The following is a 27,362-nucleotide window of genomic DNA, read 5'->3' as shown; positions in this document are numbered from 1 at the left end:
TGGAGGTTCCTCAAAATGCTCAAAATAGAAATACCATTTGACCCAGGAATTCAACTTCTAGGAATTTACCCTAAGAATACAGCAGCCCAGTTTGAAAAAGACAGATGCACCCCTATGTTTATTGCAGCAGTATTTACAATAGCCAAGAAATGGAAGCAACCTAAGTGTCCATCAGAAGATGAATGAATAAGGAAGATGTGGTACATATACACAATGGAATATTATTCAGCCATAAGAAGAAAACAAATCCTACCATTTGCAACAACATGGACAGAGCTAGAGGGTATTATGCTCAGTGAAATAAATAAGCCAGGCTGAGAAAGACAAGTACCAAATGATTTCACTCATATGTGGAGTATAAGAACAAAAAAAAAATGAAGGAACAAAACAGCAGCAGAATCACAGAACCCAAGAATGGACTAACAGTTACCAAAGGGAAAGGGACTGGGGAGGATGGGTGGGAAGGGAGGGATAAGGGCGGGGAAAAAGAAAGAGGGCATTACGATTAGCATGTATAGTGCGTGGGGGGTACGGGGAGGGCTGTACAACACACAGAAGACAAGTAGTGATTTTACAGGATCTTACTACACAGATGGACAGTGACTGTGAAGGGGTATGTGTGGGGGACTTGGCGAAGGGGGGAACCTAGTAAACATAATGTTCTTTCTGTAACTGTAGATTAATGATACCAAAATAAAATGAAATTAATTAATTAATTAATTAATTAATTAATTTAATTAAATAAACAAAAAAAGAAAAAGACCAATGCACCCCTATGTTTATCACAGCAGTATTTACAATAGCCAAGAAATGGAAGCAACCTAAGTGTCCAACAGAAGACGAATGAATAAAGAAGATGTGGTACATATACACAATGGAATATTATTCAGCCATAAGAAGAAAACAAATCCTACCATTTGCAACAACATGGATGGAGCTAGAGGGTATTATGCTCAGTGAAATAAATAAGCCAGGCAGAAAAGACAAGTGCTAAATGATTTCACTCATATGTGGAGTATAAGAACAAAAAAAAAAAAAACTGAAGGAACAAAACAGCAGCAGAATCACAGAACCCAAGAATGGACTAACAGTTACCAAAGGGAAAGGGACTGGGTAGGATGGGTGAGAAGGGAGGGAAAAGAGGGGGGAGAGAAAGGGGGCATTACGATTAGCATGTATAATGTGGGGGGGTGGCACTGGGAGGGATATGCAACACAGAGAAGACAAGTAGTGACCCTACAGCATCTTAATACTCTGATAGACAGTGACTGTAATGGGGTTTGTTGGAGGGACTTGGTGAAGGGGGGAGCCTAGTAAACATAATGTTCCTCATGTTATTGTAGATTAATGATACCAAAATAAAAAATTTTTTTTAATTTAAAAACCAGGTGGCGCATCTAGCTGTGATTTACTAACGGTAAAAAAAAAAAAAAAAAAAGGGCAGAGGATCTGAACAGGTACTTCTCCAAAGAAGAAATTCAGATGGCCAACAGGCACATGAAAAGATGCTCCACATAGCTAATCATCAGAGAAATGTTAATTAAAACCACAAAGAGATATCCCTTCACACCAGTTAGGATGGCCAACATCCAAAAGACAAACAACAACAAATGCTGGTGAGGATACGGAGAAAGGGGAACCCTCCTACACTTTTGGTGGGAATGTAAATTAGTTCAACCATTGTGGAAAGCAGTATGGAGGTTCCTCAAAAAACTAAAAATAGAAATACCATTTGACCCAGGAATTCTGCTCCTAGGAACTGACCCCAAGAATGCAGGACCCCAGTTTGAAAAATACATATGCACCCCTATGTTTACCACAGCACTATTTACAATAGCCAAGAAATGGAAGCAACCTAAGTGTCCATCAGTGGATAAAGAAGATGCGGTACATATACACAATGGAATATTATTCAGCCATAAGAAGAAAACAAATTCTACCATTTGCAACAACATGGATGGAGCTAGAGGGTATTATGCTCAGTGAAATAAGCCAGGCGGAGAAAGACAAGTATCAAATAATTTCACTCATCTGTGGAGTATAAGAACAAAGAAAAAACTGAAGGGACCAAACAGCAGCAGACTCACAGAACCCAAGAATGGACTAACAGTTACCAAAGGGAAAGGGACTGGGGAGGATGGGTGGGAAGGGAGGGATAAGGGGGAAAAAGGGGCATTACAATTAGCACACAGAACGTAGCAGGGGTGGGAGCATGGGGAAGGCAGTATACCACAGAGAAGACAAGTAGTGATTCTATAGCATTCTATAGCATCTAATTACACTGGTGGACAGTGACTGTAATGGGGTATGTGGTGGGGACTTCATAATGGGGGTGGTCTAGTAACCACATGTTGCTCATGTAATTGTATATTAATGATACCAAAATAATGATAATAATAAATATCTACTGTAGATTTTAAAGTACATTTAAAGCATCAGTTTCCTCAAAACCCTGGAAAGGAAATTCCCTATCACTTTGGGTCAACATCATAAGAACCTTTAAGGGAGCTCTTCTAAAAACTAAGTTTTTAAAAGTTCATTATTAGATAACACAATAAACTCCTTTAATGTTAAATTAACAAGTAAAGCCCATTAAATTAAAAAATAATAAACTTTCGTTAGTATATTGTATATGTACATAATTTTTAATGTATTAGGAAAACAATTTTATTAGGCAAAAATTATGTTTACTGTTATCCATTAGGCCAAAGTGGAAAAATTAGTGAGCTAGATATTGAGTTAATGGAGAAGGAAAATAAAACAAGAAGGGAAAAAAAAACCCAGACATAAGGGTACATTCATTTTGAAACTCTACAGATCAAAAAAAAAAATTCCAAACAGAATTTAAAACAGTATTTCTGGAAACCAGATTCTGTTCTAAAACTCTGAAAGAGCTCAAAGGTCATCCACCCATACAGAAATCACTATTAAAATTCTGTTATTCAAAAAGAATGAAAAGGAATATTATATTTAACATAGAAATTAGAATTTAATATTTTAACATGTGCTAAGATTAGTTAGGGATTATGCAGAGCTGAGCATACACACAGCCAGTTCCCAAGGAGCAACTCAGAAGTAGAAACCACCTCCCCCCACCCCAAAAATCCTACTCTTCAGGAAGTGCCACAAATGCTCATTTTAAATCATTTTATGATCTGGCCTATGCTAAATTTATCACAGATTTATGTGGTGGGTATGAAGGGGAACAGTAGAATTCATACTCTTCTCATAGGCACTACACCTCCATCATTTTAAAAAAGTATCCAAAAGCATGGCTTTACCAATGCTTTTATTTTATGAAAAATAATAGTATGAGCAACTAATGTGAAGTTTGATAAGTTTTAAAAAACACGTAACAAATGTGTATTACTATGGCAATTAATATAAAAAACACTTCCATCTTTCCAGAAAGTCTTTTATGACCACTTATCATCTATTTTTCACTCCCATCACCCCTGGTTTCTATCTAAATTTCTATCTAATCAGTCAACCACCTGTCTGATTTCTATCACTACAGCTTAGTTTTCCCTGTTCTAAAGCTTCATACAGAACATGCCTGGCTTCTTTTATTCAACATTAAAATTTTTGAGATTCACCCATGTGGTTGTTGTGTTTATACTGGTTTGTTCTTTCTTATTGTCAATGGATATTATAATTTATTCAACCATTTACCCTGCTGAAGGACACCTGGGTTTTTCCCAGTTAAGGGCAAATTAAGAAGAAAGCCACTTGGAACATACATCTATCAGTCTTTCTGTGGACATGTGCTTATTACATTACTCTTAGATAAACCATGAGTAATATGGTAAGAGTATGTTAAACTTCACAAGAAACTTTCTAAGAAACTGCCGATCTGTTTTCCAAACAGATTGATAGTGTGGTAATTTTGATACACCAGCAAAGAATGAGAGAGTTTTTTCACATTTTCCCTTATACTTGGTATCATCTGGTTTTAATTTATCCATTCTATTTTATTGTGGCTTTAATTTGCATTTCCCTGATGGTTTATGATATTAAGCATCTTCTCCTGTGCTTACTGGCCATTTGCATTACCTATTTTTTGTGCAGTATCTGTTTAAATCTTTCAAACATTTTAAAAGACTTGGCTGATGTCTTACTAAATTATAACTCAAGTTCTTTACATATTTTTAGATACAAATCCTCTGTATTGTGATTATTTTCTCCCAGTCTATGGCTTGCCTTTTCATTTTCTTAACAGTTTCTTTAGAAGAACAGATGGCTTTGATTTTGATAAAGTCCAATTTATCAATTTTTTTTTCTTTTTTAGTTAGTGCTTTTTGTGTTCTAAGAAACAGCTGCCTATCCCAAAGTTGTTACGGTCCTGTCCCATGTTTTCTTCTAAACTTTTTATATAGTATTAGCTTTTACACTTAGGTCTATGAGCCATTTCAGATGAAATTTTATGCATTTTTTAAGGGAAAGGATCAAGAGAACAAGGTTCATTTTTTCCCACACCAATATCTTGTTTTAAAGCCATCTGTTGATCAAAGTGACTGACCATATATAAATGTATGTGTATATTTTCAAGTTCTATTTGTTCCACTGATAGATATGTCTGTCATAATGCCAAAACCACACTATCTTGACTCTTGAGGCTTTATAATAAACCTTGAAATCAAATCAAATAGTGTAAGACTTCTAAGGTTGCTCTTCATTTTCTAAATAAATTCTGGCTGCCCTAGGTGTTTACATTTCCTATTAATTTAAGCACTAGCTTGTCAGTTTATGTAATTTTTTCACTCACTTCTGATTGAAAAATAAGTAGCTTGGCAAACAATATTAAAAACATAACGCTATTTTAGCTCAATCAAGTCTATAAATAAAGGTACATCATAAAAGAAACTGAAAGCATGTACAACAGTATGTAAAATAGTTCTCTCTAAAGGGTGAGATTACAAAAGATTTATTCTTTTTACTACCTCTATTTCTCAAACACAATTTTTTAAGGAAAAAGTTATATATAATTAATAAACATAAACCTATACAATAACTTAAGAGGAAAAAAAATCATATGCAGCCATCCTATTTCTTCATTCTTAATCTCAAGTATTACATGCAAATGAGAAAAAAAGGTATGAAATGATTCGCTATAAACTCTTAACTCTCCTTAGGAGAGAGGACTGTTGCAAGGAGAATAAAGGAAAGACTTTCACATTTCACTGTACATACTTCTCTAATGTTTATTCTAACAATCATATTCTATGTATTTCAGAAAATTTGAAATATTCATTAATAAAAATAAAATATATGTATTAGTTGAACTGAAGACTGACGAATAGATTCATCCTAGAGGAACGTTACTCAGCTGCATGTTTGTCGTTGAGTCTCAAGCTAAAGAAAAGCCTTTGCTTGGCCTGGAATTTGGCTGTGGCATCAGGTGAGACAGTTACTTCAGGAAATCCCAAAAGAAGTCTTCGTGCACCCTTGGGAATCAGAGGCAACCAGAATATGCTATTTCAATAAACAACCTAAAACAGCTAGAAATTAACACTCAAAGCCAGAATAATGAAATTTAGAAGATAAAGGGCTGTGACTTGCTATGTTCGTGATATTATTGTTAAATATAAACAATATCCCAGGTGATTGCGTGGTTGCTACTGGTGCTCAGCCCACATTTTGTGGTACTGAATCAGGAGTGATTCAGACTTAGGGACTGATCAGTAAATCACAGAGAACCTGTGAGGGATTCTTCCACACCCAGCATAGTTCTCAAATGCTAAGGTGTCATAGTACTTTCTGGAAGTCATAGCACTTTCTTAGGAACGCCACCCTTACCGAATATGAAGTGTCAATATATCTAATTCTACTTTATAAGCAAGAAAACTTTTGCTAGCAGAAAGATCATATTACATACATGAAACATAAAATTTCATATGCTCATCAAAGAGATAGCCCTAGTGAATTAAGCATGAGCTTTCCTACTACTACCCATTTGCTCTTTTCACTTTATCATCTGACAAATACTGAGATTCAACAAAAACTTGAGGAAAAATTAAGGAAGAAGAAATGTTAGGCTGAGAAAACCCTATTCTTTAATTTATTTGGGAAAATATCCTTCCACTGGGTTTTAGCAACAAAATACTTCAGTCCATGCCAAGTTGTCTGAAAGCCATTATTCCATAACACACCAGTAGTGAAGATGGCATAAAAGAAAAAGGGCAGGAGTGGAATAAGTATGTCCAAATACAGAATGTAGCGACAATTTTATAACATTCACTAGAAGGTACACTATCACTTCCTAGTTTAGGACTAAGCACCCTCAAAATTTAAATAGGCCAGTAGCTGGTCTCCTTCAGGGAGAGTAACTGATATTATCTAAGTTTTCTGAGCAGAACCCACAGTAAAAATATGTATTTTCCACAGTGATCTAGTACATATACACACACCTACCTACCTACACACACACACACACACACACACACACACACACACACACAAAGGGCACATGCACCTACCTTTATAATTTGCATATGTAATTGATCCTTTAATAACAAGGGAGCTGAGGGCACCAAGCCCAGGCAGTGGAAAACCGAGGTGTAACTTTTGATGACCCAAAACCTTAACTATTAACTGTTGACTGGAAGCCTTACTGACAACAGAGTCGACTAACACATATGTTATATGTTGTATGTATTATTTACTATATTATTAGTATAAAGTAAGCTAGACAAAAGAAAATATTTTTCCAAGTTGTCACAAATCTCCAAAATATCTTCCAATATATTTATCCAAAAAAAGCCAGATATAAGTGGACCCACATAGTTCAAATCCATGCTGTTCAAGGGTTAACTGTACTTTTTGCAATGCACTCTGCAATTTTTAAATTAAATTCTCTAGTTTCATTTTTAAGCTGGTTATGACCCACTAAAATGATCACCCACTAATGGGTCACAACCTACAATTTGAAAAATTCTATTGTACAAGCAAGAAAGGAGAACATGAATACATTTACCATCTTTTTGAATTCTGTTAAATTATGAAACAAGTACAAATGCAACATTATTTAAAGTTCTATAAATGGTTTACTTTACACTAAACTTCCATAGAAAATAGACCAATGAAATTCAATTTTCATAGAAAAAGGCAAAACCTACTCACCGTAGCCCAAGGTAGCAATGTTACTGATAAGGGCAGCACTTATTTAATACTATTCCCTATCAAAATCTTACACATTTATGTCTTTCATCTTCAGTCAGGGAACTCAGGGCCCAAACTGGGAAAGAGCTGCCCGAGACTGTCAATCTCATAGTCACCGATGATGCAAGAGCTCAGCTGGCCTGCTCTTGACCTTTGGAGCATCCTCCAAGCTTCAGCTAACTGATGGCACAAGAGCATCAATCTAAATTTTGAAAAATATACAGTGATTTTCCACAAATGATGATCATGGCTTTTTCCGCAGTGAATGTTCTTATACAATGTTTTTTTTCTACACACCAAGACTACACTCAACACAAAGAATAAAAAAGTGCTTTATGTATTTATTTTTAAGACCTATTAATCAAGCAAGCTTCCTAATGAGTCAAAATCCATACCAAAATGTAACAAAAAAGCAAATGAAGCACCTCTAATAATTCTCATATAGTGGATAACATATTCCCAAAGTCCTGACTACACAGAAACTTTTTTTAAAATATCAGCTTATCTTTTTAAAGAAAATCTTACTTCCCCTCTATTAGAAATCTCCTATAATTCAAACACATTTATATTTATTTGAAATAATTTTTTAAAAGTACCATATAATAGCAATTTTAATTAGGTATAAGTAAAAATTTAATATTTCATGTGTTTTATTTTAGTAGTAGCGAAACTATCCATTACAAAGGATTAAATCTCTTAATATCCTATATCATTAATCAGTTTGGCAATTTTTGGCTATCTTTGTAAGCAAGAATAGGTTGAAAAGCTTAAGAAAAAACCCTTTACCACATTTTCAAATAAAGGACTTTTTGTGCTATTGCCTGGTGAACTAGAAATTTTAGTCTAGAATTCCAGGCACTGAATTGAAAAGAATGTTCCCCATTTCCATAGTGCTGCAAGTAGAAATATGTAAATTAGTTCATGGGCAGAATCATTAATTTAGATAAAAAGTAAAAACACATTAATTTCGCACCAAAAATGTGACAGTTCTTGCACAAAATCTAAAATGAGACCGCTGCTTTTACTGGAGCTTATAAGTCTGAATTAAATGGGCATAAAAAGCCGAGAATTTTAATTCTTGTTTTCCAAGGGAATGACAAGTCTGGTAAGTCAATGCTCCAATCTTGAAATTAACAATGATAAGTCTCACTGTGATTCTATAGGCTGATATTGGCCTAATTATCAGTGCCAAAATCAGCTTGGATTTGGGTAGGAAGCAGAAAATTTTGCCTGAAGTTGGAACCACAAGAGATGAAGTAAAATGAATTCCCCTTGGTTATCTATTTCCTGGAAGATGTGGGTAACACAGCCTTAAGAGATACTGCTTACACCCCATCTCTATCAACAACCTTGAATAAATAACCACAAACTGATTCTAAAAAAGACCCAAATAATAATTTAGCAATGACTGAATATACAAGACCTTCAACAGACTTCTGTTATTCTGAAACACTTGAAAATATTATTTTAAATATTTCATATATTATATAAAATAATATATTTTTAAATTTTGAAGATTTTACAGGAAAATTTGGCACTAAGTTGAGGGAAAGGGAATCATGTGTACAAATGAGAAGGACACCAGTATTTTTGAACATCTACCCAAAGCCATGACAATGGAGGAGATCCAAGCAGGTCTCTGCACAAGTGGCTGAAGTTACATGCAGAATGCAATGTGTGGAGTCTTGGCAGATAGAGGAGGCCCATTTTTTCAAGGGAGGTGGTACATAGCTTTAAGTAGGATCTCTAAAGGATCTGGCAACTAAAAAAGTAATTTCACTGATTTGTTACCACAATCCTATGAGGTATAATTACTTCAAAAATGAGGAAATTGAGGCTCACCAAAAAAGTTTTCCCAAGGTTATCAATTAATAAAATAACAGCAAGTGAGAATACAAGTTATTTGGGTTCCAAAGTCACAGCTCTTTTAGCTGCTATACTAAAAAATGACAACATAAAATGAGGAAACTGTTATTCAAGTTTGCTAAAAGCCTGTGATGATGCTGATTATAGTAATAGTGAGCATCTATACAACTATGTGTACCAGGCACTGTTGTCACTGCCTCATTTAATCCTCACAACAAAAGAACCAAATCATATGGCACCACTGCCATGATTCCCGATAGCTACCTGGTGGCAAAACCAAGCTTCAAAGCCATGCAGATCTGGCCCTTAGACTATGCCCAACCACTATGCAAGCTGCCTTCACCTCAGGAAGACCAGTGATTAAAGGTAGAAAATATGGGAAGAAGTCTTTCGTGGATAAATTAATTTTTAAGTATTTTTAGAAAATTATTATATGGCAATTCCTTCTTATTTTAGCTAAAATGTAACACCATGTAAATCTATGTTCTCAGAAATAGTTATAAGAAGAACAATTTTCTGGTTCCTAAAAGATTTACATAAACTCAAAGCATTACCCCCATCTTCGATCTAGGAAATCTATTATTTTCCACAGCAATACTTAACTTGATGAGTACAGGAGAAATCCTATCTTTTAGAAATGTTTATTAAACAGGCATAGCATATGACAGGGGAAGGGAAAATCAAAGTTCTCAAAATCCCTAAGAAAGATTTATCAAGTGGTTTCACTCAACCTTTTCTGCTCCCTAGCAGAGGTATCCCTTTTCTATGAATGGATCTAGACAGACATCATTACTTGATGGAGTCATCAGATGGCCTATCCTCCACACATCAGTCGTGCATGTTATCACTGTCGCTTTATCTGTTTCTGCCATAATTTTAGTTTCGTGGAGACATTCCCTGGGTAAAACGAACTGCATTTACTGCTTATACACAGCAAACAAACCTCAAGAGAAAAAAAAAGTCGTCTTTGTGCCAACTAAAAAATCTTAGTTACATATTAAAATTAGAAACCAAAACAGAGTAATTTTTCTTTGTCCTCTACATAAAACTTTGAACAACTGAACTTTTGATTCTATTTTCTCCTTGTGATGATTTATGTATTAGTTTGCACATCATCTATAACTCTAATAAAAATGAACAACTGTTGGTAGAGACTGAAATGCTATTTTCTCCCATTACATTTCCCATCAAAGGATATAAAAGTGTCAGTGATTATTAAGTTTATAAATAACTCACCAAGGCTCAAAAAAAAAGGCAGTCAGATTAGTTCTAAGGGATTTGAATATGCAAACATGTATTTAACATACAGTTTATGCCTTCTATAAATAAATAAGACAGGGAATAAGTGTCAAGCAGGTTCTTATGTGAGGAAAAAAAATGAAAGTAAGTACCAGTAATGCCATAAATCAACTGCAGCTTAATAACTGAATAATATAGTATTCAATTATATATATGTATATACTATGTATATTATACATACAAGCTTTAAACTTATTCTCAGTTTAATTTAGTAGTCATATTTATTACTTACCACTTGCTTATATACTTCACATAACTTCTTCAAAAGAGATTCTCCTAGGTTTCAGGAACTGGTTTTCGGACAAATTTAATTGTCTCTCTTCCTCAAGGCAAATTGTTTCATTCTCTGCCCTCCCTTTTCCCTTCCCTCCCCGCTTTAAATTCCAAATGATAATGAATACAAGTAAGAATTCATTTTCAAATTAATTTTTATCACTCACTCAACAGATTAGCATCTACAATGCGCCAGGTACTGTGCTAGGCAAAAATGACAAGATCCCTCTGCCCTCTAGATCCTAAAATTTAGAGCTTTTTATTAGACTGTCTACCTCCCCAGACTGTAAGACTGTTACTGGCATTTCTTAGCATCAAGGGGGTCACTCCCTGACCCTCAGAGCAGTGATCTACTATTACCCCACCATGAAGCAAAACTTTAAAAAATTTGAACAGCCCAGGATTTTGTTCCTTCAGTCAGGATTTGTTAATTCATATATGATACATGAAATTCTGTTCTTCATAAAATCACTTAAGAAGATGAAATGATGTACCTGGAATTTGCTTCAAAATAGTTGAGGGTGGGTAGTGAGTAAAGATATAGAGGCTCCATTCATGGGAATTCACTTTATTATTCTGTCTATTTTTAATAGGTTTTAATGTTTTCATAATAATTTTTTAAACTGTGAAAGACTTTAAGCCAACACCAAAAAAATTAATTTCAGGAATTTCAGGAAACTGCACAGAAAGACAGCCCAAGAACAAGGTAAATTTAAATGCATTTTAATCCACCATGGGATCCTGAACCCTAATCTTAACTCAACTATAATATCAAGTTCCATTGTTTCAATGCTCCTTTGTTAAAATGAAGGAAGTAATGTTAATTCTATCTCATTGAATATATATGAGGACTCTGATGAAAGTTCTTATATAGAATCCTACAAAGGTAAAATGCTAATGCTGTACAGACATTAACACTAATCATGGAAAAGTATTTTTGTATTTTCTTTTACAGCCTAGAATGTAAAATGGTGTTATTACAGCAACACCACACAAATACCAAATGTAAAATTATAATACTTTTTATGTTATTCAAGCTTTCAGAAGTGATGACAGAAATGCAAAACTGAAGTGGAGATAATAAAGTATGTGACATAAAGATCCAAGCTAGATAATTTTTAAAATATAACACATTTTACTTGACATTTTCCAATAACCTCTGAAGCTCCCATTTAGAGCCAACAGCTGATCCAAATACTATAAAGTTTAAGATCTCATGGCTATATTTAAACATGCCCATAACCACAAAAAATAATATATGCTATAGCATATTACAGGTTGTAAAGCATTTAATCTATATTTTCTCATTTACTCTCCACAATCCTGTGATGTGAGTTAGGTGAATTACATGAGAATTTTTTTTTTTTTTTTACTGAAGTATTGTTGATATACAATCTTACATTGGTTTCAAATGTACAACACAGTGGTTGAACAGTTACCCATACTATTAAATCCTCACCCCTCTAGGCTGGTTACTATCTATCTTCGTAGAAAGATGTTACAGAATCATTAACTATATTACATGAGAATATTTTTAAAAGCTAGGAATTTGCCTATGCCTCCAATTCATGGGTAGAGGAGACTGACTGAGCCCAAAATATCTAAATCAAAATTCCTTTCACTTTTCATTACCCCAACTTGCTGCTGAAGGGACTTAATAATTTCATTAAAGACACAAAAACTCAATACATACAGAAAAAAAATTAGAACATGAGATAAGCTAAGATAGCCAAACCTGTGTTCTTGGGTAATAAGCACTGGTAAAGATCAGGAAGAATATCATGGATGGGCCAAGGCCATTGGCAAACGTCTCCTAGAAGAGTGATTGTCCTGGAAGCCATGGAAGGCCCACAGGCCAGATGCAGAGCAGCAGTTTTCTGTCTGCAGAGCACTTTCACAACCAAGAACTTCCAAGTTTTTAGCTGGATTATAATAGTAAATTAACTGGCTAGAACAAAGGGTTATAAGGCATACTGTGAAGCTTTTATTTATTTACATATTTTGAACAGCAAAGGAAGCCATCAACAAAATGAAAAGGCCACCTACTGAATGGGAGAAAATATTTGAAAATTATATATCTGGCAAGCAGTTAACATCCACAATATATAAGGAACTCAGACAATTCAAAAGTAAGAAAACATTCATATTTAAAAATGAGCAGAGGAGCTGAATAGACATTTTTCCAAAGACATACAAATGGACAACAGGTACATGGAAGGCTGCTCAACCTTACTACATCATCAGAGAAATGCAAATCAAAACCACAATGAGTTATCACCTCATGCCTATTAAAATGGCTATTATCAAAAAGATAAGAAATAACAAGTGTTGATGAAGATGCAGAGAAAAGGAAACCCTTATGAGCTGTTGGTGGGAATGTAAACTGAACAGCCAATATTGAAAATAGTATGGAGGTTCCTCAAAAAATTAAAAACAGAACCATCATATGATCCAGCAATTCCACTTCTGGGTATACATCTGAAGGAAATGAAATCACTACCTCAAAGAAATATCTGCACCCCTGCCCCACTGCCAACCCATGTTCACTGCAGCATTATTTATAATAGCTGAGACATGTAAACAATCTAAGGGCCTACTGATGGATGAATGGATAAAGAAAATGTGGTGCATGTGCACAATGGAATATTATTCAGCCATAAAGAAAGGAAGGAAATTCTGCCACTTGCAAAACATGGATGAACCCTGAGGGCATTATCCTAACTGAAATAAGACAGAGAAAGACAAATACTGTAAGATGTCACTTATATGTGGAATAAAAAAAATAACTAACTCATAGAAACAGAGAACAGACTGATGGCTGTCAATAGAGGGTGGGGCAAATGGGTGAAGGTCATCAAAAGGTACAAACTTTCAGTTTTAAGACAAGTTAAGTTCTGGGGGCACAATGAACAGCATAGTGACTATAGTTATCCAAATGTATTACATGAAAGAAGTTACAAGTTCTCATCACAAGAAAAAAATGTTAACTATGTGATGATGGGCATCAATTAAACTTACTGTGGTAATCCCTTTGCAATATAAATCATTATGTTGCCCACCAAACTAACACAATGTTATATGTCAATTATATCTTGGCCGCAATATAATGAAGTCATGGATGACCAATAAACAGTAAGATTCCATGTTGGGAAAGCTTGAGTATTTGTTGCTCCAGGCCCACCAACTCTATCTAGAAATCAAAATGCAGCTATTAGATACTGTTGCCAAGGAATTCCAGAAGGTGAACCAGGGAGGGAAGTTAGCATATATCTATTCTGAATGGAAATTAATTTCTTTGTTAAAATGGGTCTGATTCAAGTTAGGGCATGGTTGCATTTCAAGATAGCAAACTGATATGTACCAACTAGTAAATTACAAAATGTTATCACATGTTTCAGAAAGGTAATACAACTGATATGGAAAAAGCAGTTTGTTCCCCAAGATTCATTTTCTAACCCTGGTTCACTGTAGGATCAGCTGTGTTAATAATAATGCCTTGCAATTTTGTATCACTTTTCCTGCTAAAAGCTCAAATATGAGTTGATATGGCACATCAAACTACAGATGGCACTCCACAGCTCTGACTGAATAGCTCATTTGACTTACTAATTAATGCTCTTTTTTCAAGATTAAAAACAAATATGAAAAACTAAGGAAAATGGTAGAAAGATAGTGAATTTTCACATCCAGTTCAGTGACATCTATCCGAAAGGGTAAACACTAGATAGAGCAGCACCAAGACAAACAGGGTTTCAGATATAGTGCACAGCTGTGTGCTTCCAGAAAAGTCCTGCCAAGCGACTAAGGCAACAGGGAAATGAAGAGGGTTGGGCAGTAAATGAGGTTCCACTATTTCCCATGTGAATGTGCAACAATAAGACCTAAAAGGAAAAATGTTCACCAAGGAGGAGCTAGACCTGGAATTGTCATCTCCTTCTGCTTTAGTTCCTTAACCTGTAATTACCCATTGAAGAGAGACCCAGGGTCAGAAGCTTGACTGAAAGTGAAGTAATGATGTTAAGTCTGAAGTATAACGGTGTTACTGAGATTTACATATTTAAATCGGAGTCCTTTAAACCAACCATTTTTAAATGGTTATATTCTATAGGTAGAGGTAGATTACAATCATTCTAGAAATTTCCTTTATGCTATTCACAAATGCTCTGTTCACACTCTACTAATAACAGAAGGCATTTATTCCTTTTAACTTCATAAACAGAGCTTCTGAATGTTCTTTACTGGTAACTGTAACTATCTCATCTCTCCCTGTGGATTCAGAAATTCCACATTAGGGAATTTAGCTATATAAAGTCTGCCATCATCTCTATGTAAATGAGTGTACTCCATTTGTGGTAGTAAATGTGGGCAAACCTAAGTGAATACAGGCATTCTTCATTACAGTTTGTGAAATGTCAATTTATCTGTGGAATAGGCCAGATACTGAAAAATTCAAGAGTCAACTTATCCCTATGGGAAACAAAACTATTACTAATGATTAGACTTAACTAAACTGTACAATGAAGACCACTGAGGTGGAGAATGACTAAAGGGACTTGGCTTTCCTTGGTTTTTTCAAGTGGTTTTGTAGCACCTATTACAGGATTACAGCTTCAAGCTCCAAGAAAAACAAATACCTGATTTTGGTGCATTATAGCCAACCATTCTTAACAAGACCTTCATTTTTTTCTGAGGAAATTACTGTATTTTAAGCCACAGTCCGAACTAGTCTAAAAAAAAACCCTCAAGCCTTATGTAGTAATTATCTCAAAAGAAAGGGGTTTTAAATAATAATCAAAACCAGTCAAGTGATTCCAACACTAGATATTTCTTTAAGAAATCTAAGTATAATCTCTTTGTAGAGAATACCATTGTTCACTTCTAAGATCAATACTTAGATATGTCAAACAAGCATTGAAAACAAGGGTGAATTTTATGTACTTTATTTTTCTGATATTTTTAATATAATTAAAATGTTCCACCACCTCCGAATAATTTTAAAAATAACCCCCCCAATTTTTCCAAAACATATGGAGCTTCAACCCTATTGACTTAAATCACCCTCAGTCTCAATCTTCTGCATAAACAGCAGTCACCTGCTTCACCTTCAATTACCAAGTGACCACATGGCTGTAAAAGACAAGAATGTGGGTAGACCAAATGATATATCAAATAATTTTGTTCTCCCCAATCCCACATGTTGAGAATCACTGAATTAGACCTACTAGGTGCTAAAACATTATGTGATTATTATCATTCTATAATCAGAATAGTAACACAATTACTTAACAGCTGACAACTACTGTGTCCTTACAGACTCTGTCACACAGAGTGCTGCAGAGCACTTTGTATTTCTAGAACATGCATTAACTGATAAAGGAAGGTAGCTTAAAAATCTTAACCACAAATAATCTCAAATAAGTGGTTCTAGTCTTCGGGATTACATCCTAAGTAGTTCCTTGAATCAAGCTCAACTTGAAACTAAAATATTCTACTCTGCATTGCAATCCCAAATAACTAATCAAGATCTGTTGAACACCAATTATGTGTTTAACACTGATCATGAAGGAAATCCAAAGTAATGATAATAACAGTGAACATTTAAGGAAATTGGGACACAATGTCACACTTGTTCAAATGATGGAGGCAGACCACAATTCAGACAACGCCTCTCTAAAATGCTACTCCAAACCAACTTCATACAATTAAAAACTCCTGCACTCAAAAGAACTCCAAAGTTTGCAGGATATGTAATATTAACATCTTCCAACACAGCATGCCACCAGTTATTAGTAAATTCTCTTAGAAGAGTTTTACAGCCCTACTGCTGCCCTTCAGTGACATCATCTCACAAAAGTGACTATGAACTAATGACAAGATCTTGAAAGATTTTACTTTCATTTTATCCTTAAGACTGAAATGCCTCTCCCAAAAGGTTAGTCTATGGTTGGTGGTACTTTAAATGTCATTATAGTTAATTTGGTGTGTGGTTTTCTTATCTTTCTTCTACTGAGATATTTCTTAACATGAAAGAGTGAGCTCAAATAGTACATGGACACTGACAGCAGTCTTGACTGGTAATCTCCAAACTAACTGCCCCTAACCCTCTACTCATCTCAGGTTCCTGGTATTCCCATTGGAAGGAGGGTTCCATGCCCGTACCTCGGCTCAAGACCATGACCAGAGTACCTTCAACTCCAGCTTCCCACCATACCTATGAGAGTCACTTGAAGAGTCTCTTTAAAGAAGCAAAAGACCCACCCATACTTTTCTAAGTCTCAATAAGACCATGGAAGTTCCATTTTGATAAGCAAAGCAGACAATACATGCACTCCAAAATTTGGACTGGAGACTCTGAATAAGAACTCCATCATCAATACTCCCACCACATGAAAAGCAGTAACTTTTTAAAAAGCTACTTAATCTATGACATGATCTGCTGAAGCAGCACCATTCAGGAGCTTTCAGAGGGGCCTGTGTTAATTATTACTCATATCAGAAGTGGCTTTCAGGGCTAACTCCCTAGAAACATTTCTGGTAAAACCAACAGTCCAAAAATATATGTGATTATCATTTAATCAAGAGTTCTACACAGTAAATACATGAATAGGAAAGGAAAATAATAAAAGGCCACATTTTTCTCTATTTGAGAAAGATAATTACAGAATTTAAAGAAAAATTTGGGGAAGATTAACTAATGTCCTGCAATCCTCCTTAATGATAAACAGAAAATCATCTAATTCATTCTGGTTTCATTAATAGTAAAACCTTCTATTTGATCCTCACCACTCTGTGTATTTTATTATTATTCCCATTCAACAAAAACAGAAATTGGGACTCTGAAACATTAAATCACTCGGTTAAGGAAACAGGTCTAACCATAGGCAATATATACTTAATCATTATTAAGGTTACTTTTAAATCATACAAATTTCCCTCTGGTTAAAAAACAAAAGTCTAAGTTTTTATCAGTAAGTTCTTCAACCCATCTATCTAAAATCCCATTAGATACAGTTTAAGAATGTTACCATGCTGTGAGGAAGCTCAAGCGAAGCCATGTGGAGTTATTCTAGCCTTAACTCAGCTGAGGGCCTAGCCACCAGCCTCCATCAAACTCCAGGCATGTAAGTGAGCAAGCTTCCCACTGATACCAGTGAAGAGTGCTGACTCAGCCCAGGCTTTCAGTCTTCCCGAGCTGAGATGCCAGGCAGGACGATGTAGATAAGCTTACCCATCATGCCCTTCCCAATCCTGAGCAGAAACATTTGTGAGCATAATGCCCCCACGTTTAAGCTGGTATATTATGTAGCAACAGCAAGCAGAACTCCCTAATACAGAATACAAGCAAGAAATGAAAAGGCACAAGAATAAAAGGGCTCCTTTCTAAACATTCAAACTAAATGTCCCAAATTCTCTGCTCTAAAGTTACATTGCTAGCTTTAGTGCTAAGAGTTTCAGAGTCTCCTGCAGATCTTACTAATAAAAGTGCATGTAAAATAGAAGGAAGTAGCAACATACTATAACATTTTCTATCTTCATCCTATGAACACAACTCTCTCATTCCCTCTTCTCTGATGGAAGTCTCAGTCAGCCTTTGAGGTGTAAATCAAACACCACAGCAGCTGAAGCCTTTCCTCACCTTACAAAATGAACTGTTTGCTCCCATAAAGTATTCCTGGCCCTCTACTCTAATTTTCTATTCTAATGCATATATTGTAACTACTTATCCATATGACTCTTCCTTCCCTAAATTGTGAGTTATTCAAGGAACAGGGCCATTTCTTTTTAAGTCTTTGTATTTTCATTGTCTGGTATATATAGGAAATGCTCATTAAATTTTTGCTGAATAAACAAACAAACCTGGTTATCTGATTTCCAAACTCACAGCAGATAAAATGCAGAAAAGCAGAAAGGAGAAAAAGGACTGTTATTAACCACACACACACACACACACACACACACACACACAGAGAGAAAAAGGCAAGTCCAGGAGTTACCCAGAGTTCCACAGTGTGGGGCCTGTGGTTTACAGTTATTTATTGGAGAGACAAACAGATCAATATCTCAGAATATCTCACAGACCTCAGTGAATTTTAGCACATTTCAAATCAGTTTAGAAAACAGAAAAATAGTTCATACTTTAAAACTATTATCTCCTAAATGACTAATCTAAATATTTGAGCTGCTTAAAGGAATAAAAAATTAGATACACAAGGACTCATTTTCTGAGGATTTTATATAACGATGCTTTACAAAAATACCACCTTTTTATATTATATTTGGCCCTGCCCCAGCTCCGCTGCCCTTAATGTCCCTGTTTTGGTTACATTTCAGAATCCTGAAGTACCTCCATCCCAGCTGACAAGCTGCTACCATCTCTGCTTGGGATATAGCACAGAGCCCCTTAGAAATGCAACTACAATACCTTTTGTCCCACCCTCTCCAATATGCTAACATTTTTTTTTAATTAAGGTATCATTGATAAACAATCTTATGAAGGTTTCTCATGAACATCACTGTGGGTTTCAACATTCATCTATATTATCAAGTCTCCCACCCAACTCATTGCAGTCACAGTCCATCAGCATAGTAAGATGCTATAGAGCCATTACTTGTCTTCTCTGTGCTGCATTACCTTCCCCTTGACCTACCTATATTGTGATTGGAGATTACAGTGCCTCTTAATCCCCCTTCTCCCTCCCTCCCTCCCTCCCCATCCTTCCCCACCCCTTCCCTTAGGTAACTGCTAGTCCCTTCTTGGACTCTGTGAGTCTGTTGCTGTATTTCCTTCTGTTGTATATGCCAACATTTTTTAAAAGCAGTGCAATATATATAAAATGACAAGAACAAGGAGGATAGCATCTAGTATGTCTGTAAGGCATTTCAGGAAAGTTTTGCAAAAACAACAATCAGAAAAATAGGATTTCGGAGTCACTTATTTTAAATTCTCATCATCTTAAAATTGCCTGTATTTGCTAAATAAAGAGGCCTATATGTACAATCCCACTTTTCTTTCCATTCCTACTGTCTCTTTATATCTCCTAAGCATATATATCCCAGTTTAAATATTAATTCAAGATAAATTCTCATTATTCCTGAGTAGCATGTTTTGGGTTTTTTTGTTGGGGGGCAAGGAGATGCAGTGCAGGATCCATGGCCATTAGCCTAACAATGCTCCACCTCCAAGAGTATTACTTTGAGTACAAGAAGAAAACTTCAGTTTTTGTCTTTGCTTTTTTTTCTGAAGCCTAAAATTTTCAAGCTGAGAGTTATCCTGGGATTATTACAATTCTTGTGTTATTTGTTTTCTTTGAGTGCTGGTGTTTTTCCCACCCACAATGCTTACACTGAGGCTTCCAGACCTACATTAAGAATAATTACCACTTCTCTACTGGATTAGGCAATGACTAACCAGTACCTCTCTGGTGTGCACTGCATGTCTGTCAATGATTTTTACCTTTACACTCTTATTTCTCAAAGTGAGAATGAACCTCAGATCTCCACTGTGATTCATAAGGGAAGAAAGGGCTCTACTATGCTTTGATAAGGTTCTCAAATAGGAAAGGGATGAGGAGGTTAAAAAGACACTAAAGCTGAAAATCAGATAGGAAAAGTCAGAAGGGAGAACAAATGAAGATACTGCAAAAAAAAGAGAAAGGAAATAGAAACCTTCCAATTCAAAATTATGGATTAGTCAAATGAATTCAAGAAACTAAAAAAAAAATTTTTTTTTAAAGAAAAAGAAACTCAAGTTGCCACACTCCAAAAAACCCCAGGAAATGTTTCTGTATGTACATACATATATAGAATATTTCTACAATGTTACTCCAAAAAAGTATTTGAGTAAAAGTTTTCTACTCAGTCAAGTGTCCTATAAAATCAGTGTCTTAATCTCAACCCCCTCCTGTGCCTAAAACAGAAATCTACCACTTCTTAGGAGGAAAAAACTCCAGTTCTCTGCTGCAAACATTCTCACAGGCTGATACTATTACTCTGTGTTTGCATCCCTCATAGCATGAGGTATATTTCCTTATGATGTATTTATAGGAAGTATTTCTAAGCCCAGACCTAAAAGGACTTCAGAAAGGATAGGCCAAGAAAAGGTCTTCAGCCATGACCAAATCCATTAATATATTTAACAACTTAATTTCCTAACACTTCTGGTTACACAATAATGTGAATTCACTTAACACTACTGAACTGTGCACTTAAAAAATGAGTAAGATGGCTTTATGTGTTTTACCACAATCAAAATTTTTTAATTTAAAGAAATAAACATTTTAAAAAGTCAATGTCTTAACAAATCAAAACTTAGAGGAACTGTTTAATATTAAAAGAGACTACAGAACCAAATGCAATGAGTGAACTTGATTAGATCCTGTTTGAAACCCAAAGCTCTGACAGTTTGGGGGGGACAAATGGAAAAATTCAGAGTTGATATTTAATGATATTAGTGTTCTTAGGTTTAATAGTAATACTGTGTGTGGTTATATAAGATAATGCCTTTAATTTACAGCAATGTGTGCTTTATGGATAAAGGGTCATTTGTAACTTACATTCAAATAGTTCATCTAGTACACACACACACACACACAACACAGAGGGGAAGAGGGAGAAAGAAAGAGAAAGCATGTACAGCACTGAAGTAGTTGTTACTTAGCCATTTGTTCTACTCCATTATTGAAGCATCACAGGATCCAAGAGAGAGAGAGAGAGGGAGAGAGATCGGTGACACTGCCCATCACAAAGCACCACCCTGCTTTTCCACCTGACTTGTATACTGTTTCTACTACTTAATACATAACTGGCTGGTGACACAACATGAAGAGATGATAACCTTCTCTCGATAACCTTCTAACTCAATCTGCAAATAAAATGATCCCACAAAATAAGGAACTGTTGTTTAAGTAGAGATTTGGTAAGAAGGCTAAGAATATTTTCTGCAAGTGTTGTCACAGTATATTATTAATGCGTGGACTGTAGGGCTTTGCTCTTTGGATACTTGTATAATTTCATTATCTACTGAGCCACCAGCCCTTCAAGTGGCACTTTCATTCTTTTTTAACACTTCTTCAGTTGAAGTATTTAAGTGTCAATCCTGGTATACTTTCTTTGTGTTTGGTTTTGTTTTATTACCTTTCTAGAACTACTGAATTTCCCTTACCTTTTTTCTCCTCTTTCCACTATAAACAGAGATTACTAATCCCTCTTCTTACCATAGTGTCAAAATATTCTGCAGGAGAAAAGTTAATAAGCCCGGGTGTGGAAAATGTTCAGTTTTACTGAAGCAACAAAACCAAAAATTTAAGTCTCTAGTGTTTCTGATTTCAGGTAAGGAGACTTCCTTCTTTTTCTATAGAACATTTTTTTGAAAATCTGTAATCAATGTTAATAAGCACCTTATTGATAACTTTGAATATTGTTGGACCCCATCTTTTTGATTGTATATTTTGCTATTAACTAAGATCAGTAATATAAACCCCCAATAAACTGAGTTTATATAAAGGATTGCTTCCTAAAGTTTAGAATGTCTCATTTTCTCTAGGCAAATCAAAGGGAATAGCTTGTATAGTTAACACATGCTCACAGGAGGTCACGAAGAACAGACTAACAGAGTCAAAAGCTGGTGTAAGACACAGACCTATTTGGTAGGTGTGCAGAAATATCGTTTTGTAGTGATAGACTGGCAAATTATATTATTATAAAAGGGTATTTTGGGAAGATCAATCTATTAATGACTTCCCTTAAAAGAGAATTTGTTAAATCAATCCAAAATACAGTTTAAAAATGAAACCCTTAAAGCTGTTCTATATGCTATTTGGAAGAAGAGGGAAAATGAATGAAAACAGACACATACTCCCTCTCTCTCTCACTCCACTCTATTCCTCCAATTTTTGCAAAACAGTAAGAAAACAGGTACAATTTTCCACTGTACTTGTTTCACTCAGACAAGCCAATGCATACAATCATTTTAAGCATTTTTATACAACAAAATAGACAAATTTTAATGCCAGTTTTGTCAAAGCATTTTAGTCCATGGTTTTTCTCCTTGATATTAAATTTCAAAGGAAGTATATCAAGCATTCTAATTTACTAACATGTTATGAAATAATCCTTCATTTATCTAAACCTTAAAAAAAAAGTCTGTACAAGCAGCTTATTCCACTTAAAGTAACAAGTACGTAAGCTGACAACCCAGTAGTATGTCCTTAAACTCTTTCATGCCGAAAAGATACGTACCTGCTACTTTGAATTTATTTTGTATATACCTTCAATCATTTATAGATTTCAGTCAAGGCTACTCTTGTGCACTGATTATTTTCCATCTGCATGGTCCTAACCTCTTTAAAAGCCTAGATTCAACACAACTCCTCTCTAGACTGCCTCCAGTTTCTTTCTGAATGACTTTCCTGTCTTTTCCACCATTATACACTCCGTCCCTTTCTTGAAGAGAGTAAACATCTATGAACAATTGAGGCAGGTGCAGAAAATTGGGAGTGAAGCTGGTACAGACACCTGAGACCTCAGTAGGAAATTTCTCAAAAAAGGAATAGAAAAGGGCTTGCACAGCCAGGAAAACTCTACCACCTGGTGAGAAGGCATTGGCTTCCCTCATTCCTCTGAAGGCCAAGCCAGGTGAAAGCCAAGAAGCACAGCCCTGACAATCACAAGCCCCAGAAGGCCTTCCCCTGCCTCATCTAGTCTATCTGCTCTTCGGTAGAGTAGTCCCCTCATTTCTCACCTGCAAAAGGGAAAGGAACCTCCCACATGCTCAGGACGGTAATACAGAGCACGGAGGTGGAAGGGCTGTGGGGCTCAGTGGTGCTTCAAAGGCACAGGCCATCAGCACTGCCTTCCTGTTCCAGAATTAAGGATGCAGAGATCAGAAGAACTACACATGACAGCCAGCCAGCTTCTGGTGGGAGATTCCAATGCAGAAAACAATAGTGCAGGTGAGCACCTGGGACCTCAGTGCCCTGGGACTCACCCCATGCTCCATCTACCACAGGCTCTTCCTTCTCTTCCAGCAGCTGCCTACAGTGATGAGTGAAAAGAGGAAGAAAATAGCTGAGGGCCTCTTCTAGTGAAAATCAGGATCCCTGCAGGTGGCCAGCTCCCCTGCAGCCAACATGCAGGGCCAGGTAGATGTGACCAGGCCCAGATCCTTCCTGCACAGGGCTTCTCTCGACTGGTGCTGAAAATCTGGGGCTCCCTTCTCCTGACTCTATTTCGTCATGAATACCTTTTCTCAAAGTGAGAATATTTACTATTACAATGAGATCAACAGTGCTTACAAGAACGCTGTTGTCTTACACGTGTCCTTTAACCAGAAAAGGACAATGCCTCAGTTTTGTTTTCTGATGTCCTTCAAGTCCAGGCATTTTGTCCATTTCTGTCCCTGTCAATTGTTGCTGTCACTATGTTCAGTTCACTATGAGTATCATGCCATTTTCTTGTGTTCTGTCTAAAGCTTAAAGCCTTTCATTTATTAGAATTCTTAATTGTACACAGCTCTTGTTTATAATACAAGATAATGCAGCATAAATAAAAAATCTTTATGTTAATTCCATTTCTTACACTGGGTTCCATGATTTATACCTATTTATTTAGAAAAGACGCTGGTGGTGCAATACAATAAAATGACATTTTTTTTTAACGGAATAAATATTTTTACATCACACTTTTACAGAAAAGCCTTAAGGGATTATGATAACAATATTAAACAGCAATGAGGAGACCTGGTATATAATGTCTCAAAATAGAATTGCAGAAATTGAAAATACAATACACTACCACAAACTCCAAGAGGCAGGCACTCCTAAGACTTTAGGGGTTTGCTTATAATTTTCACCAATTTTAAATCACCTTCATATTTCCAACATACACCATTTGACCACTTGAATCTAATGAACACTTTCAAGACATCTAACATTACGGAGTCTGTGACAATTTCCTTAAACAGGGAGAAATAAAATACATAAGCGCTAGGGAATGTAATACTCAATCCAAGAGATCCTATTAGACAGCAGAGGCTCAGCCACCAAGTCCGCTGGACCACCATGTTGTCTAGCAACCAACCAACTTCCAAGCACAAACGGGCCCATTACGGCGCCATGCCTGGAAGTGGCCTGTTTCCAACTGATGGCTTTCCGAACAAACAGAGCGCTTCTTCACGAAGCGCTGTTAGCAGAGCAAATCTGTTTGATAAAGAGAGAAACTGTAGATCATGATCATAAGTGAAACTCAATGAGAGTAACAGACTGACCCCGTAAACCTGACTGTGCTCCCTTCACTGCCACCCATCTTCCATCTTCAACAGTAAGAAAAAAATTGAGAAAGCCAGGAAAGAAGAAGGACAAAATGTACACCCAAACTGAAGTATCTGAAGTTGTGCCATTATTTATCATTCCACCCTCACTTCAAAGTACTGAGCCATGCTGGAGCTTATTAGCCTTAGTGCACAGCACACCCTAGCCCACATCCACACAGGCGGCAGGCACAGGACAGCAAAGCCGCCTCAAGCACCCTCAAGACCCCAGTGCCTGTCTCTGTAACTATCACAACCAGACTCTGCAGTATCAAGAAATGCTATTATATAAATCTGTAGAAATTCATATACTCCTGACATTCAGATTTTTAGTAAGGAGTTTTCATATACTTTAGGAATATAAAAAAATACACACGCCAAAGAATTTGCCACCTATGTGCCAACCATAACCAGAGATGATTACCTAATAAACATATTTATGAACAATTATATATAGAGAGAATATATATACAAGCACATTAAATTTTTCTTTTCATGTTATCCATGTAACTACCTAAATTTTCCATGTCACTTGACTCTAACAATGGCCTAGAAATGACTCAAGTAAAGATATAGGTTCTTCTAAGATAATGCAATTCAATTTCTTAATTTACATTTTGACAAAAACTGAAAGCTTTGTATTATTAAGCATATTAACAATGGAATCTGAAATTTTAAGATAAATTAATATTAAATATTCTAACAAAAGCTACTGTAACACCAAAGGCAGGGAAGTCATTTCATCTTTGATTCATGAGCTGCTTTATAAGCAGAAATAATCTGCTAGAAAAGAGAAGCTTCATGTAGACGAGTCCTTCAACGGGCAGAGAGATCAGTCAGGCACAGGAACTTCCACAACTCACACTCTGCAAGTTAAGCCTTGGAAGATGTGGGATCACATTTCATATGGACACACTAAATGAATAGAAAATAACATGCACTGCATTTTCATCCGTGACAACAAGTCTGCAGTCCCCAGCATCTGGACCACAAAAGCAGTGCATGCTGATACCTACACGTGCATAGGTGAGAGAGTTCCCTGAAAGCTCTCCTCGCTCCCTGCAAACAATTGAGCAGACAGAAGAATTCCACAAATAGCAGAGCTGAAGTCAGATGACTGAATATATTACCAGCCTCCTTTTGGGACTACAATATCTCGACACCAAGTCATCCATGCTATACGGATTGCAAAAAAATCTTCAAAACATGGATCACACAGTCACCACCTAATTATTACACATATTAGAAGTAAATACATTTTAAAGAAATAAGAAGCCAAATATCTGTATCAGTGTTTCATCCTTTCTAAACCTATATTCCCTATAATGCTCTCTCAATCTGTTTTCTACCTATCCCCCACAATCAAGTTTTCTTGACCTTATTTTCTGAGCTTTTGTGCAAAACAATGGGCAACCTGAATATGCTTTTTCCAAATACACTCCTATCCTTCCCCATTTCCCCAGTGGAGAATTACTGATCTGTTAGCTCAACAAAGCACTGGCTAAGACACATCCACACTACGCTGAGAGAAGTGTAGCCTACCAGCTACTAAGAACACAAGTTAAAGGGACAGGGCTAAGGGATAATGTTTTCCTGGGTTCAAATTCCTCTCCAGAAGTCTGGCTGTGTGACATTTGGCAAGGCGACAGCTCTGTGCCTCCACTTCCTGAACTGTAAGAGGAATGATAACAAGAGTTCCTACCTACCTCGCTGTGCTACTGGGCGCAACTTACAAAAGCACACCCTGCACCAGGTTTTTAGTAAGGGCTCAGCAAATGTTAGTTGTCTGTACTTCATCCATTACAGCTCTTATTTTTCTGAAAACTAAAAGAAAGAATCCTGCAAGTTAAGAATTGTTAACCACTGGCCTGATGGCAAAAAAAAAGCTGCAGATAAGTAGTATCTGTCCAGGTAGAGGCCTGCCTTGAAGCAAGGATTTGAGGGCTATCTATTGATATAATTTATAGGACTGGAACTATTCAAATCTATTCATCCTTTTTTATGGACTAAACAACTAAACTGAGAACCATAGAAGAAGCCTGAAAACATCCAGTTTTATCAGATTCCTAACAGGAAGACATTCTCAGACTCACCTCCCTCTGATATTTATGAAGTTTTTTCACTCACTGGTCAAAGGTAATTTTTCCCCCAGTTTTGCTCACAGGCACAATGACTTAATCCCCTTTAAGCTTCAACTGCTTCTGTAAAATGGAGTTAACTTATACTTTATAGGGTTGTGCAAGAATGAAATAATGGAGCACAGCTCAAACAGCCCCTAACAGGATAATGGCACTCAATGATAGCTACTATTATCATTTAGGTTGTATTGTTGTTACTCTCACAGTACAGACATACCAGTCAAGAGCAAGAATGAGTTACATCTAGAAAAACTGACCACCAAAGCAGAACACCTGTGAAGGCTGTACAAGAGAGCTTACCATCCTTCAGAAGAAACCCAGGG

At 36.1% G+C, this 27,362-nt stretch overlaps 1 protein-coding gene across 7 annotated transcripts in view; it reads right to left on the bottom strand.

Moving 5' to 3' along the window:
• The window catches only part of NCOA2 (nuclear receptor coactivator 2), a 298,607-nt gene that overhangs the window by 264,662 nt on the left and 6,583 nt on the right, over positions 1-27,362 (bottom strand). The gene's annotated exons all lie outside the window — the stretch shown is intronic.

The sequence above is a fragment of the Manis pentadactyla genome, chromosome 3, assembly GCF_030020395.1.
Source record: "Manis pentadactyla isolate mManPen7 chromosome 3, mManPen7.hap1, whole genome shotgun sequence".
NCBI classification, from domain to species: domain Eukaryota; kingdom Metazoa; phylum Chordata; class Mammalia; order Pholidota; family Manidae; genus Manis; species Manis pentadactyla.
The sequence above is the reverse complement of the archived record's forward strand: the minus strand, read 5'-3'. Positions and strand labels throughout refer to the sequence as shown.